Source organism: Diceros bicornis, chromosome 11 (genome assembly GCF_020826845.1).
Source record: "Diceros bicornis minor isolate mBicDic1 chromosome 11, mDicBic1.mat.cur, whole genome shotgun sequence".
NCBI lineage: Eukaryota > Metazoa > Chordata > Mammalia > Perissodactyla > Rhinocerotidae > Diceros > Diceros bicornis.
This window is the reverse complement of record NC_080750.1, coordinates 35,646,090-35,664,468: the sequence shown is the minus strand read 5'-3', so window position 1 is coordinate 35,664,468 and position 18,379 is coordinate 35,646,090.

Genomic DNA, 18,379 nt, shown 5'->3' with positions numbered 1-18,379 from the left:
GAACAAGACAAAGATGCCCACTCTCACCACTTTTATTCGACATAATAGTGGAAGTCCTAGCCACAGCAATTATGCAAGAAAAAGAAAAAAAAAGTCATCCAAATCAGAATGGAAGAAGTAAAACTGTCTCTATGTGAAGATGACATGGTATTATACATAGAAAACCCTAAAGACTCCATCAAAAAACTGTTAGAACTAACAAATGAATTCAGTAAAGTTGGAGGATACAAAATCTATATACAAAAATCAGCTGCATTTCTCTGTACTAATGACAATCAGAAAGAGAAATTAAGAGAACAATTCCACTTACAATTGCATGAAAAAGAATAAAATATCGAGGAATAAATTTAACCAAAGAGGTGAAAAGACCTGTACACTGAGAACTATATGACATTGATGAAAGAAATCGAAAACAACACAAATAAATAAATGGAAAGATATTCTATGCTCATGGATTAGAATTAATAGTGTTAAAATGTCCATACTACCCAAAGCAATCTATAGATTCAATGCAATTCATATCAAAATTCCAATGGAATTTTTCACAGAAATAGAAAAAACAATCCTAAAATTTGTGTGGAATACAAAAGACCCTGAATAACCAAAGCAATTCTGAGAAAGAAAAACAAAGCTGGAGGCATCACACTTTCTGATTTCAAACTATATTACAAAGTTAGAGTAATGGAAACAGTATAGTATTGGCATCAAAACAGACATATAAATAAATGGAACAGAATAGAAAGCCCAAAAATAAACACATGCATATATTGTCAATTAATTTACAACAAAAGAGCCAAGAATATACAATGGAGAAATGATAGTCTCTTCAGTAAGTGGTGTTGGGAAAACTGGACAGTCACAAACATAAGAAAGAAACTAGACCACTATCTTATACCATACACAAAAATAAACTCAAAATGGATTAAAGAATTGAACACAAGACCTGAAACCATAATACTTTTAGAAGAAATCATAATAGGTATGCTCCTTGCCATCAGTCTTAGTGATGATTTTTTTGGATTTGACACTAAAAGCAAAGGCAATAAAAGCAAAATAAAGTGGGAGTACATCAAGCTAAAAAACTTCTGTACAGCAAAGGAAACCATCAGTAAAATGAAAAGGCATTCTATGAATGGGACAAAAAAATCTGAAAATCATTTATCTGATAAGGGGTTAATAGCTAAAATATATCTCATACAACTCAATAACAAAAATAATCCAATTTAAAAATGGGCAAATGATCTAAATAGACATTTTTCCAAAGAAGACATACAGATGGCCAGCAGGTACATGAAAAGGTGCTCAACATCACTAATCATCAGGGAAATGCAAATCAAAACCACAATGAGATATCACCTCACACCTGTTAGAATGGCTATTATCAAAAAAACGAGAGATATGTGTTGGTGAGGATGTGGAGAAAAGGAAACACTTGTGCACTATTGATGGAAATGTAAATTAGTGCAGCCACTATGGAAAACAGTATGGAGGTTTCTCAAAAAATTAAAAATAGGAATACCATATGATCCAGCAATACCATTTCCAGGTATATATCGAAAAAAAAGGAAATCACTGTCTTCAAAAGATATCTGCATACCCATGTTCATTGCAGCATTACTTACAATAGCCAAGACATGGAAACAACCTAAGTTTTCATTGATGGGTGAATGGATAAAGATACAGTGTATCTATATACTATACACATATAGTATATATATATACTATATACACACACATACATACACTATCTATATGTGTACACACATCTATATGTATATCTATTTGTATACATATACAATGGAATATTATTCAGCCATAAAAAAGAAGGAAATCCTGCCATTTGTGAAAACATGGTTGGACCTTGAGGGCATTACACTGAGTGAAATAAATCAGACAGAGAAAGACAAATGCTATATGATCTAACTTATTTGTGAAATCTAAAAGAAACAAACTCATAAATATAGAGAACAGATTGGTGGTTGTCAGAGGCAGAGAGTGGGGAGTGGGAAAAATGGATGAGGGTGGTCAGAATGTACAAACACCTAGTTATAAGATAAATAAGTTCTGGGGATGTAATATACAGCATGGTAACTATAGTTAATAATACTGCATTGTGTGTTTGAAAGTTTCTAATACAGTAGATTTAAAAGTTCTCATCACAAGGGGGAAAAATTTGTAACTATATGAGATGATAGATGTTAACTAAACTTATTGTGGTAATCATTCCACAACATATACATATATCAAATCATTATGTTGTACACCTAAAACTAATAGAAAGTTACATGTCAATTTTATCTCAATAAAACTGGAAAAAATAAAAACTTCAAATATAGACTTTATAAAAAAGAAAATAAAAAGATATATCAAAAACTGGAAGAAAATATTTGCAAAACACATATCTGATAAGGACTTGCATCAAGAATATCTGAAAAACTCTTACAACTCAATAAAGACAAAAAATGCAATTTAAGAAATAGGCAAAAGATTTGGACAGACATGTCACCAAAGAAGATACACATATAGCAAATAAGCACATCAAAAGATCCTCAAACCACAGTGAGATATCACTATACACCCACTAAAATGGCTAAAATTTAAAAGTCTGACAATACGAAGTGCTGACAAGGATGTGGAGCAGCTAGAACTCTCCAAATCACAAATGGTAACGCGAAACTGTACAGCTGCTTTGGAATACAGTTTAGTAGTTCCTTATAAATTTAAAAACACACCATATGATCCAGAAACCCACTCTTAGATATTTACCCAAGAAAAATGAACACATATGTCCACACAAAGACCTGTAAGTGAATATACACAGCAGTTTTATTCATAATAACCAAAAGTGGAAATAACCTAAATGTCCATCAACTGATGAATGGATAAATAAATTGTGGTATATTCACAGAAGGAAATACAACTCAGCAATAAAGTGAAAGCAACTGTTGATAAATATAACAAGATGAATCTCAAAAGCATTATGATAAGTGAATTATGATAAGTGAATATGATAAGTGAATTATGATAAGATATGATTTGTGAGAGGTTTCTACCTCTCACAAAAATTTCATTTATATAACATTCTAGAAAAGACAAAACTACAGAACAAAAATCAGATCAGTGGCTGCCAAGAATGGGGGAAAGAGGAAGGTAAGTGACTGAAAAAGGATATGAGGGAACTTTGGGGGGCCATATACATAGAAATTCTATATATAGAAATGTTCTGTATCTTGACTGTTGTGATGGTTGTACAGCCATGTACATTTCTCAATGGTAATTGAACTGTACACTTAAGGATGAATTTTACTATGTAAATTGTACTCAATAAATCTGACTTGAAAAAAAAAAGGAGGATGTGGCTATAGAATAAATTCACCCTGATTGTATTGTTATTTATATATAATTGTGTGTATTTGTGGTTATGTTTATAGAAAACTGTCTTAAATGATCTAAACCCAAATGTGAACTGTGATTATCTCTAGGAAATGGGAAAGTGGAATAATTTTACTTTTTATACATCTTTATTAGTTAAATTTTTTCCACTTACATGACTATACATTGTGTGTATGTGTTTTAAAAATAAAAAATATTAAAGACAAAAAAGATTCTCCTATCATGAGATAAAATATTTCCTTAACTATTTTCATTACAAATAACTCTTCTCATCTCACTCTATTTAAAAGGTAAGATCAACCATGGGAAAACGTTTTTCCTTTCATAAGAACAATTCTAGCTTTGAAGTTCTAAATCCAAATGACAGATACCTACTTTTTTCTTCTGAAGCCTTTTCTGTAATAACAGTCTTTTGCTACAGTAGTGTCTTCTTAAATAAATTTTAAGATCCCTTAAAAAGATGTCCGGAAAGTTTTGTGAGAATATTTTTAATCAAAATGCCCACATCTTTGAAAACACTTCAGGAAATTAGATATATCAAACATAAACCTGTAGGGAAGGTCAACAGAAACCAGAATTTACAACCAAATGCTAAACAGCCACACTGCTTTTCCTTCTGATAGATTTAATCAAAAGGTTTCTTTGGCGGTTTCTCGTTAAATTTCAATTTGAGGCATTTTTATTTGTGACACTGAAAACAAATCTGAAAACAAAATCCAGGTTTTATGATGACAGATGCAAATCACAATTGCATCAAATGCTAGTTCTTATCTATAAAAGGTCCTTCCATAAATAATGCAGGGAGGACCACTCACTGAGAATGAATAAGTATTTATGATGGTCTCTAATTCCTTTTTTATCAAAATGACAGTGCCTAAAATACAACATTCCATAAGGTACTATAATTACTTCAGCTTTCAGTTTCTCCCTTAAAATATTGCTGTGATCTCATGCCTTTTCTATTTTTCATACTTTCTAATAAGATTCCCTAAAAGTGGTAAAAAAGAAAAAAACACATCCCAGGTTACAGTAAACAAATATCTTTGTGTTCTCATATTTTAGGTAACACTGCAAATATCCTAGTAGATATCTATTGACCTACTTTTAAAAGACCTTCTATCTTTCTTCCCGCCCCCTACTTCTTCCCTTCTAGGGGCCTTCCTTTCCTCTCACAGGATAGTGATAGCATATCTACACAGGGATGATGGTTTATATCAAAATGTAGAAGACATTTTTAGTTAACTTTCAAGAGCCACATTTAAAGGTGAAATATAGGGAATCTTTAGAAAGAGAAATGAACATAACTTCCCGTAAGGTAAAAAGCTTTAAATGCTTTCTTTCCAAAGTTACTTTACCCAGATATTTTTCAAGGAATGTACAGTCATGCTCCACATAATGAAGTTTTGGTCAATGATGGTGGTCCCATAAGATTAGTACCATATAGCCTAGGTGCGTAGTAGGCTATACCATCTAGGTTTGTGTAAGTACACTCTATGATCGCGCAACAATGAAATCATCTAATGATGCATTTCTCAGAATGTATCCCGGTGGTTAAATGCCACATGACTGTATTATATTATCATTATCACTAACTGATATTTATTTCCCTTACACACACACACACAAACACACACACACCATAGAAATTATAAAGTATACCCTGAAGAGTAATGTGGGCATGTAATTATTATGGGATTTTATTTAAAAAAAAAAAGATTATCTGAAAATTAAGAAAAAACTCAAATGTTCTAGGTTTAATTAATACTTCACTAAAAATTTCTTTTCTTTCCAAACATCTTGCTTTTGTATCTACCTTCTCAAGCTCTATCTGAAATAACTGTTCTTTGTAGAATCTTACTTATATAATTTATGAAATTGCAATTGATTATATTAAGGTATTGTCTCCCAAATTTTGAGTATATATATGAATTGACTCAATATTTTTCAAAAAACATTTTCATTAGTTATTTGTTTGGACAATCTACAATTTACTAGGCTGAAGAAATTTTTTTTTTTTAAAGATTTTATTTATTTATTTTCCCCCCAAAGCCCCAGTAGATAGTCGTATGTCATAGTTGCACATCCTTCTAGTTGCTGTATGTGGGACACGACCTCAGCATGGCCGGAGAAGCGGTGCTCGCCCGGGATCTGAACCCGGGCTGCCAGCAGCGGAGCGCGCACGCTTAACTGCTAAGCCACAGGGCCAGCCAGTGGCTGAAGAAATTTGGCGTCAGAGAACAATAAGCTTGTCACCACTTATAATCTCTAAACTTTTAAACATGTTCTTCATCCACTAGTAATCAAAGACAAATGCAAAATAAATCAACAATGTAGTACTAATATTTTGCCCATCATATCATCAAAAATTAAAAAGAATAAAAATAACGAGTGTTACAATGGTGGGTAAAACAAGGGGATAGAAATGCGAGTTGTAAAAAAAAAAAAATTCAGAGAGTAATTAGACAATGTGTACCAAAAGCCTTTAAACACTCTTTGACCTTGCAATTTCATTTCTAAGAATTTATCTCAGAAAATAATCGGACAAGTGAGAAATGATGAAGGCACAAAACTGTTGACATTTCTTTCTCATGCTAACATAAGAACAAGCAAAACCTAGATTCAACCTAAACATCCAATAATAAATAATAATTTATAGTCAAATATCTATAGTATTGATAATATAATATATATAGTATTGATAATATGTATAAATATGTAGTATTTATATATATTTATAAACATATAATATTTATAGTATTTATAGTAAAATAATTTATAGTTGAATAATTTATATTACCTTCATACTTGGAATATTAGTTTTCTATTGCTGCTGTAACAAATTACTACAAATTTAGCAGCTTAGAACAGTACTCACTTATTGGCTCACAGTTGTGTGGGTCAGAAGTCCAGGCAGGCTTGGCTGGGTTTTCTGTTTGGCGTCTCATGAGGCTAAAATCAAGGTATCTGCTGAACTGGGCTCTATCTCACAGATTTGGGATAGAATCTGCTTCCAGCCTCGATTAGCTTGTTGGCAGAATTTGATTTCTTGCAGTTACAGGACTGAGGTCTCTGTTTCCTTGCTGGCTGTCAGCCAGGGGCCGCTCTCAACACTTGAGCATTCCTTCACTAGCGCCTCCATTTTGGAAGCAACAATGAAACATGGAATCCTTTATTAGATTAAGCTCACCCAGATAATTTCCCTATCTTAAGGTCAACTGTGTCATATAATATAACGCAATCAGGGGAGTGATATCTCCTCATATTCACAGGTTCCTGGGATTAGGGTAGGACATTTAGGGGGAGCCATCCGTAATTCTACCTAACACATCATGGAACAATATACAATAACTAAAAATGATGACTTTGGAGTTGATATTTGGCTTGCCTGTTCAAAAATATAAACTAGTTTTTAAAATACTGAAATATTTCTATAGCACTTGGCAATTAGTACTGCCTTGGGTCCCCACTTTCTATCCGGTGCCTGGATAATCTCCTGAGCCTCCCCAGGATGACCACAGCCCCACCTCCTGGTCTAACAATTAAAGGACTGAGGCTTCCCACAGCAGTAAACCCCCATGTCACTGATTGCCTGGTGCCTGTGAAGTAGTCATCATTAAAGATTTTGAATATCACCCTTGGACTTAGCTGTATATTTAATAGCAGAAAAGAAGGGTGTTATAACATTATTAAGTGAAGGAAGAAGATGTGTTTATTTAGAATGAATACATAGATACATTGATTGATGATAGATGATTGATAGATAGATGATAGACAGATAGGTGGTAGATATAGATACACACATCTATATACATATAGTTTTGTATTGGTTTATTCGTATTAGTGAATATCTCTCAGAGCAATTCCTGAAATTTGGATTGGTCTATTTATATTACTGAATATACACAGAAGCATTTCCTGAAAGATATACCACGAAACATTGACAGTTACTATATCTAAAATGTAGAATTTCAGGTGATGTTAATTTAATTTTTTAAATTTTCTGTATTTTCCAATGAACATGCATTATTGACATAATAAAAATAATATATAATAAAGACAAAATAATTCCTGGACTTTTCCTTCTATGACCATGGGGGAAAAATCCCTCATTTCTGAACCTCTGTTTCTTATTCAGTAAAATAAACTACATGATATTTTTCATCCTTTCCAGCTCAAAGAGTTTCTGCCACTCAACTATGTACTCAGGTTCAATCTAGGTTAAAAAAAAAAAAAAAAAGAAAAGGAAGGAGAAAGGAAAAAAAGGAAGGACAGAGGTCATCAGAGCCACAAGAAACTAAGTCTTCATTTTGTTCGTTTTACACATTGTAGAAAACTATAATTTCTATTTCAGGTGACATAATTCATTCAAAATCAAGGTTCCCAATGCAATTTTTTATTCACCTTTGCTAATCGTCAAAGTGCTGCAGGTTTATTCTAGCTTTTAAACTACATGTCCTGAACTGTCATTATTGAAGCAACAAGCACTGAGGATATTGTCAATTATAGTGGACAAGACAGAAAGGTTACACGCATGGAGCCAACATTCAAGATGAGAGACACAAATGATGTCTTAACAAGTGAGTAAATAAACAAGACAGATTGCTGTAAAAGCTTGCAGGAAATAAATGAGATGTGATAGACAATAATAGAGAAGGGACTACTTTACATAGGGTCATCAGGGAACAACTCTCTGAGGGAGTAATATTTGAGCTGAGACTTGCAAGATAAGGAGAAAACGGCAGTATGAAAAGCCAAAAGAAGCATTCCAGCAGAGAGAACAGCAATGCAAAGGCTCTGAGGCAAGAAAGAGTTTGGCATGTTTGTGGAATACAAATGAGGATGTTGTAATTGCAGTAGAACGAGTGAAAAGAGAGTGGCACCAGCTGAGGTTAAAGAAATAGGCAGGTACCAGATTATGTAAGTATCTTTAGACCAGAATAAAGAATTCAGATTTTATTCTAAATACCAAAAGGAAGCCATTCAAAACTTTAAACATAGAAGAGATGTGAACTTATCTATGTTTTTGAAAGACAGCTTCGGCTGTTGTGTAAGGGAAGAGAATATAGGAGGGCAGGAGGGGGACCTTGGAGACCTCTTGGGAGGCTACTGCAGTAATCTAGGCAAGAGATAGACAAGAGTCACTAAGAATAAAAGGGGGTCAATGAAGATAGACAAAAGCAAATGGTTTGAAATGTATTTTTTAAGGCACAATCTGCGAAATTTGCTGATAAGACTGGATGAGATGGCGAGAGAAAAGGGAACATCAGAATGGATCCTAGAGTTTTTCCTTGAGCAATTTGATGATTGGTAGTACCGTTTGCTAAGATGGGAAAGGCTGGAGGAAGATCAAAATTTGCGAGTGAAATGAAGAGCTTTATTTTAGACACAAGTTTGAGATGCTTATTAAACCTCTACAGGAGAAGTCAACAAGGCTTACAATATATTTTTAAACCTATGATCTTTTTGGTAGACACAAAGATGAAGAGAGACTATTCTTCATTCTTCCTTTACCTAGTTAATCCATCAGAAGCAATTTCTGTGAAAATAACTTAGAAATAATTTAGTACAGTAACTTAGCTAACAAAGCAAATGGAATGTGATTCGGAAAATCATGGTTACTCTTATAATATGTACAAGATGAACAGAACTCTCCTTTTTTCAAACTATCTAGACTAACAATTTAATTTTTATTATGGTTATCCAGTTAGTCAAAAAGCATAAAGGAGAGACTGTTTTGGGAGAACACTGTAATAGGCGTGGTATACATATTTTTTAATAGGCCATATAATCTCAACTCTTAAGCAGGGTACACAGGGGCTTAGGAGTCAAGACTCCATAAGAAATACTTTGGACACACTTATAATGAAGCACGTTAGCAAATATTCAATGCCAGCATCTTATTTCTAATATCTGGTTCAGATCTTAAGAACAAAGACACATCACAATATTTTATATCTATAGCACAAAATTATGGCAAAATAAAGAAGTAGTCAAGAAGTTTGGTTTTGCTGCCTTTGCAAATGTTTAATTGTATTACAGTCTCTCTTCAACTGCCAAACTCCCTCAAGATCTTATTTATTTATTTAACATACACTATGTGCCAGATATTGCTATAAGCATGTCCAAAATAATTTATATGTATCAGTAAGATTAGGCTGAATAATATAGCAATAAGAAATGACCCTAAATTTCAGTGGCTCACAACAATGATGTAGATTTCTCACTTATATTATATGTTGACTTTGGCTGTGGCTCTGCCTCATGTCCTCTATACTCCAGGATCCAGGCTGAGGAAACCCCTATCTGAGACATTACCATTCTTATGACAGAAATAAAAGAGAGCAAGGTGCACATATACAATGGCTCTTAAAGTTTCTGCTCATAAGTTATATACATCACTTACGCTCACATTTCAAAGGCTAAAAAAGTTACTTGGCCAAGCCTGACAAGGGAGTAGGGATGGGTAATCCTCCCATAAGGAGGGGCCATGAAAATTCTGAAAATATAATGTGCCACCATCATATTGACCATACTAAGATAGATACTATTATTATCCCCATCTTATAGTTGAAGAAATTGAGGCATGGTGAAGTAACTTGATGAAGGCCACACAGCTACTGAGTAGCAGAGCCAGAATTAAAACCCAGGGCAATTCATACTCTTAACAACTATACTACACTGACTCCATATGTTCTTGCAGTATTATTTCCATCGTTTCATAAAAATTCTGAAACTCATTCACACAGAAATTTTTGACAGGTAAAAGTTTAAATAGTAACTCTCCCAAAGGGATTTGCGTTGTAAGGCAATGAAGCCTTAAGATAAAGGTACAAAGTCCAGACAACTGGATTTCAGAAGCTTGGTGGAGAATGCAGCCTTTCTAATGTCCCTGAAAACACATCTAATAATTGACCCCTTATTCTGTTTATATACGTTCACTTAACTGTTCTGCTGGAGGTCTTGACTCAAATATCACCTACTCAGGCCTCTCCTCACAACTCTCTTTTTGAATTCAAAACACACATGCATCATCATCACCACAGCAGCTACCTCCTTTATTTTTTATCCCTTTCCCTTGCTTTATCTGTTCTTCATAGAACACTAATTTTACCTTATATGGTTATTTATTTAGTTCCTTATTATTTATCTCCCCCCCCGTTAGGAATTTATTAAATTAACATTTGTTAAGTAGAGCACAGGGTGCCAGATGATGAGCAACAAAAGACCACAGAGAAACTGAAATATTGAAATCTATTACTCACAGGTCCTAGAGAAAGTACACAGCATGCTTTGAGGGACCACACCGGGAGGTCAAGGCAGGGTGCAGGCAGAGAGAGAGGCAGGACCTGGGGCACACACTTTGTTTAGGGTCCGTGGGTGGAGTGCTTTGGGATTTCTGAGCTAAGCCTGGATTAGTCAATTCAAACCAAAAAGAGTGGGTTTTTGGTAAGCTCCCTGGGGGTCTTATCTAAGGGGCATACAAGGGAAGGCCCTGGGTGGTGGGGAAGACTGTTTATCACAGGAGCTATTGGCAAAGTCACATCAGGAACTTACAATTACTTGTGACTGTGTTATCCAGGGCATGGCCTTACATAAGGGGATATCAATTTAAGCCCCTCACAGCCCTGTTGTCCAAACAAAATGGATGCTAAATCAGCAATACCATGGAGTAGCTTAACTAAACTCTCAATGCCCACTAAGTCATAAGTTCTATGAGAGTGTGAACATTATTCATCTCATTCACTGTTGTAATCACAGCCAAGACAAGAACTGGCATATAGTAGGTTCTCAGTAAATATTTGTTGAATGAAGAGGTGAATGGATGTATGAGTGAATGAATGAATAAACTCAACGTTTGATACTCATAAAAGTGAAGTAAGACTAGCTATGGAAGAAATACCAGAGCAAAGCCCAAGGGACCACAGCAAGACATTCTTCATAGTCATTAAAAATAATAACTTTTATTGAGTGCCAGCTGTGGGTCAAATGCCATGACTACAAAGAGATATAAAATAAAGATCCATCCCTGAGGCTCACAATGTAATTAAGAAAATAGAATATACTTACAAAGAAATTAATAATAATAGAAGGTAATAATTTTATAATTAGTAAAATATCTTCAAGTGGAACAAGATGTTTCAGCTTCACAAAAATAGGTGTGTGTGTAAACATACATATGAGAAATTTTTTGTAATTTTCACAAATGAGTGCAATATAGGGAAAAAATCACAGCAGACTTGTCAGAACCAAAGGAATCTTCCGGTAATTTATTATGCCTTATAGCACAATACTCAAGAGCCTTTAAAAAGAAAAATCCAATGTCCCAAAAATGTTTCATAACAATGTCCAGCATACAACAGCAAATTATAAGACATAGGAAAAATTAGGAACTATGACCCATAACCAAGAAAAATAGCAGGCAATAGACACAGATCTGAGATGATCCAGTTGTTAGTATTAGTAGACAAAGACTTTAAAGCAGATATTATAAATTTGTTCATGGGCTTAAAAGAAAATATGGTTATGATAAGTAAGCATATGAGGCATCTCAGCAGAGAAATAGAATCTATTTTTTAAAAAGAGATGAATGGAAGTCCTACAACTGAAAATTATGCTGATAAATATATTTTTAATTACTGAATGGGCCTAACAGTATATTGGAGACTGCAGAAGAATGTTATAGTGAATTTGAAGGCAAATCAAAAGTAATTATCCAGCAGAACAGAGAGAAAAATTATTGAAAAAATTAACAGAGACTCAGTGACCTGTAGTATAATATAAAATGGTCTAACACGTATAGTGTAACTAAGAGTCCCAGACAGAGAGGAGAGAGAAGATAAGGCAAAAATATGTATATTTCAAAACATAATGGTCAAAATTTTCCAAATGTGTTGGAAAACATTACCTTATAGATCCCACAAGCTCAATGAACTCCAAACAAAATAAATACAAAGGGGAAAAAACCTAGCTACATCAAAGTCACACTGCTGACATCAAAGTTAAAGAGCAAATCTAAAAGTAGTAAGAGAAAAAAAGATATATAATATACAACACAAACAAAGGAAGACTTGGCATCAGAAATAATGGAAGCCAGAAGACAATGAGATGACATTTTTAAACCGCTGAAGGAAAAAACTGTCAAAATAGAACTCTATGTCAAGTGAACATATCCCAAATGGGTGGAATAAAGACATTCGAAAATGAACAAAAACACAGACAGTTCAAATCAAGGAGCCCCTAACTGCTAATGAATAATATTAAAAAATAAATTCAAACCACAGATTGGGAGAAATTATTCACAATACAAATACATGACAAAGTCTTATATCCAGAAGATAGAAAAAAATCATACAACTCAGTAATAACAAGACACACATTCCAATTTATTAAATGGGCAAAAGACTTGAACAGACACTTCACAAAAGAACATTTATGAATGGACAATAAGCACATGGAAAGGTATTCAACTTTACTAGTCATCAACGTAATGCAAATTAAAAAGACAATGAGAAACTTCACACTCACTAAAATGGCTAAAATTTAAAAGATTGACACCCTTAAACATTGGGCAAGGATGTGCAGCAACTGGAACTCTCGTGCATTGCTTGTGGGAATGTAAAATGGTACAACCACTTTGGAAAACTATTCAGCAGTTTCTTATAAATTGAAACATATTCCTACCCTATGACTCTCCAACTCCAATTTTTAGGTACTTACCAAGAGAAATGAAAATGTATATCCATACAAAGACTTGTTTGTGAATATTTATAGCAGCTTTATCCATAATAGCCAGAAAATGAAAACAGCCCAAATGACATCAACAAGCAAATGGATTAACAAATTGTCGGATATCCACACAGTGAAATATTACTCAATGATAATTGACAGATATACACAAAGCATGAATAAATTTCAAAACATTATGTTGAACAAAAAAATATCCAGACACAAAAGAGTACATACTAAATGAATTTATTTATTTAAAATTCAAGAACACGAAAAACTAATCTATGGAAATAGAAACTAGAACAGTGATTGCTTCTGGCAGGTAGGGATTAATTGAAAGGAACTTTCTGAAGTGATAGAAATATTCCATATCTTGATTGGCTATTGGTTATATAAGGTTATACACTTTTCAAAACTCATTGAATTGTACGTTTAAGGTCTGTGTTTTATTTTTTACTTGTTTATCATTCTTTTTTTAAAATTGAGATATTAACATATGGTATTATATTAGTTTCAGGTGTACAAAGTAGTGATTTGATGTTTCTATACATTGTGAAATGGTCACCACAATAAGTCTAGTTACCATCTGTCACCTTACAAAGTTAATACAATATTATTGACTATATTCCCCATGCTTATTGACTTATTTATTTTATAACCGGAAGTTAGTACTTCTTAATCCCCCTTCACCCATTTCATTTCCCTCCTAACCCACCTCCCCTCTGGCAACCACCAATCTGTTCTCTGTAAGATCTGTTTTTCACTGTATGTAAAGTTTACTTCAAGAAACAAAAATCACAGAATTTTAGAATAAATTGCAACCCAATTTTAAAATTTGTAAGGAAAAGCAAAGATTACAAATAGTCAAGACATTGCAGAAGGAGGAAGAAGAAAACGAATTAAGGTAACACATTTTGCACTAAAATCAAGATTTATTATAAACCTATTGTAATTTAAAAATGCAGTATTTGTGAGGCGATAGATAAATTGACCTATGGAATAGAAAAGAGAGGCCCCAAACAGAACCCCACACATATGGAAGCTTGATTTATGCTGGAGATGGCGCTGAAAATCACTGAAACAGACTATTCAACGAATAGTACTGGAAGAACTGGTTATCCAAATGGAAATAAAATTGGGTCTATATCTTAACACATACACAAAAAAGTCAATTTCAAATTGATTGAAGATTTCAATTGAAAGGCAAAACTTCAAAACTTTTAGAAAAATATGTATGAGAATATTTTGATGACCTCACGTTAGGAAAGAACCTTTCAAACAAAAGATACCAATAAATTTGACAAATTAAAATTTAAAATTTATGTTCATCAAAAGACATCAAAAGCAGAGTGGGGGGAAAAGCCACAAAATGAATAATAAAACAAAGATAAACATAATTTATGAAGAACTCTGACAAAACTATAAGAAAAAAGATAAACACCTCCCTCCAAAATGAGGAAAAGGCAAATAAGCATTTCACAGAGAAGAAAATAACAAAACCAAACAACAGAGAAAAACACAGACGAAATTGTAGCATTGTGACAGAGCCTTATTAGTTGCATTGTGAGCTCTTCCTTTTTTATTTATCATATATTGGAGGAGTAATGTTCTAAAGAAGTACAGGTGCACCAAATTATGGTATGATGCAAAATGAACAAACGTTAAAATCAATATTCAGCCAAAACTAAAACCAAATCCTCAGTTCACCATCATAGATTGAACTTCCCAGATGTCAGAATCTTGAAATTTTACCCAAAAAGTAATTTTTACTACAATTTCTTCATTAAAACCAGTAGCAAAAATTTTTTAATTTGACATAATACAGGAAGAACAATTTCTCAGTACTGTCAACTGATAGATTGCTCCTGCGTTCACTATCCACCTCATCCGTGATGCTAAATAGATGCATCCTTCCAACGGAGGTTGGTAGAGAAATATAATATTTTAGGAGTTCCTTGTTTTTCTTTAACACTGTCTTCCTTTATTCTGTATGTTTTTTCTTATGCCTAGATTAAAGATGATTTATCACAGATGTTGTACATGATTTGGGTTGTTTTCCCGCCTTCTGAAATTTTAACAAGGCAAACAACATTTTGCTTTTTATCCGTCCTTCAAGATGTCAAGAATTTCCAAAGAGAACTTTTTGTTGAAAGATTCACAGCCTAAATGGAATTTAGAAACTAAAAAATACTATAAATTAATCATTTTAAAGGTTATTTTGATTACTATTTGAATACAATAATTTCAAAGATTAATTCTAACCTTATAATATGATTTCTATGATCCTTTCTTGTATTATTTAGATTTTATAAATATTTACTGACTCTAAGAGGATATAATATTCGTCCTAAAGTTATCTAGCTAACATATTCTTTCTTAATATTAATCTTTACTTATAATCTATTTCCTCATACATACATTATCTGAAATGTTCTGATTATTTTTGTATGTAAAGTTAGCAATTTTAACAAGCATCATTAATTATCGCTACATTTTACTTTTGCAATAACATTTACATTTATACCTCAACAGATTGATAGACTGTCAACATTTAAAATTTAAATCTATAGAGAAATTTTTCATTCCAAACTACACATAGAATGCATATCTATTGTGAAAGAGAATACTCAGATAGTAGCAATAAATCTGAACGATATGCCTTGTTCCTGTTGTTGGCATTGTTATGCTGAATCAATGTGACAGTAACCTATATGACCACATTGCTGATTCTGCTAACATTTAAGATGACACCTGAGGTGGGCATTCAGCTAGTCAGCCTTCCTATAGTCTTAGCCTAAGCCAAAGACAAAAATTTTGGCCAAATACTGAGGCTAACACCAATCTATGGTGCGTCTCTAAAACGAAGTATGTAACCAAACATCTATCTCCCAGAGAGAAGTTTGTCCCATATCCACATAAATATGTACACAAATTCTTTATCTCTAAACTTTAAATTTCCTAAGATACAAAAAAACAAAAAGTAGAGATGGGATAAAGATACTCAATGGATATCATCTTTGTTTTTCTTCTTGATGATAACGATGATTTATTCTCATTCATAACCTATGCCACTTATAAAACTTTGTGGCAGCACCTCAGGCAACCACCACACGTAGCCATATCCCATTCCCACGTACTCCCCCATGCTTCAGAATGAACTTGGACAAAGTGGGCTTCACAGGGAATTCTGAATAAAAGAATAAAAACAAGGTTATTCAAGGCATAAAAGGCATTGATATAAAGAGGATCATCTGGGTGCAATTAAAATGGTAACAATTGAAAGAGGAGTAGGAAGACAAAAAAATGTTCACAATAGTTTAGCTCAGGTTATGCACTATTCTAAAGCAAACAAATTTCCACTTGTGGCAATGCAGACACGATTGACTCAGAGAACAGATCATGCAAATAACGAAAACAAGCCTAATGAATGGTTAGCCTTGAACCCTCAGACCTCATTCATTTTCAGATTGCCCAACCCTAACAGAGTAGCAAGAATATGGTTCTCCAACATTTTGGTTTCAAGGGGCTTCAGACTCTAAAAAATTATTGATGATCCCAAAGAAGTTTTGTTTAGGTGGGTTATATATGTTGATACTTATTTTGTCAGAAATTGAAACAGAAAATTTTTAAATATTTATTTTAAAGTAACATAATAAACCTCTTACATGTTAATACAAATGTCATGTTTTTATGAAAATAACTGTATTTTTCAAAATAAAGATTTAGTGAGAAGTATTTTATATTTTGCAAATGTCTTTAATCTTTGCTTCAATAGAACACAGCTGGATTCTCATATCTGCTTCTGAATTCAATCTGTTAGCAATATGTTGTTTTGAAGTACATGAAGGAAATCCAACCTCACACAGATATGCAGTTGGACACGGGTGGAGTATTTAACAGTCTTGTCAGATAATTGTGGATATTCTTCTTTGATAATATACCAAAATTTCCACAAATCATAATTTCTTAAAAGTTGGAGGACTGACACTATGTGACTTCAAGACTTACTATAAAGATATAGTAATCAAGATAGTGTGATATTGGTGAAAAACTAGACAAATAGAACAATAGAGCAGAATAAAGAGCACAGAAATAGACCCACATGAACATAGTTAACTGATCTTTGACAAAGGAGCAAAGACAGTCTTTTCAACAAACGGTGCTGGAACAACTGTACATCCACAGGCAAAAAGATTAATCTAGGCTCAGACCTTACACCCTTCACAAAAAGTAACTCAAAGTGGATCTCAGATATAAATATAAAACATAAAATTATAAAACTCCTAGAATATAACATAGGAGAAAACCTAGTGTCCTTGGGTATGGCAATAACTTTTCAGATACAACACCAAAGGCACGATCCATGAAAGAAAGAATTGATAAGCGGAACTTCATTAAAATTAAAAACTTTTGCTCTGCCAAAGACAATGTGAAGAGAATGAGACGAAAATATTTGCAAAAGACACTTCTGATAAAGGACTGTCATCCAAAATATACAGAAAACTCTTAAAACTTAATAACAAGAAAGCAAACAACCTGATTAAAAACAGGCCAAAGACCTGAACAGACATCTCACCAAAGAAGATATAGAGACAGCAAATAAGCACATGAAAAGATTCTCTACATCATATGTCTTTAGGGAAATGCAAATTAAAACAACAAGGAGATACTACTACACATCTATTAGAAGGGCCAAAATCCAAAACACTGACACCATTAAATGTTGGCAAGGATGTGGAGCAACAGGAACTCTCATACATTATTGGTGGGAATGCAAAATGGTACAGCCACTTTGGAAGACAGTTTGTCAGTTTCTTAAAAAACTAAACATACTCTTACCATACAATCCAGAAATCACACTCCCTGGTATTTGGGCAAAGGAATTGAAAACTTATGTCCACACAAAAACCTGCACATGGATGTTTATAGCAGCTTTAGTCACAATTGCCAAAACTTAGAAGCAAGCAGGATGTCCTTCACTAGGGGAACGGATAAATAATCTGTGGTATGTCCAGATAAGGGAATATTATTCAGCACTAAAAAGAAATGAACTACCAAGTCTTGAAAAGACATGGAGGAAACTTAAATTCATATTACTAAGTGAAATAAGAGAATCTAAAAAGGCTACATACTGTATGACTCCAACTATATGACATTCTGGAAAAGGCAAAACTATGGAGACAGTAAATAGATCAGTGGTTGCCAGGGGTTAAGGGGAGGGAAAAGGATGAATAGGCAGAGCACAGAGGACTTGGGGGGC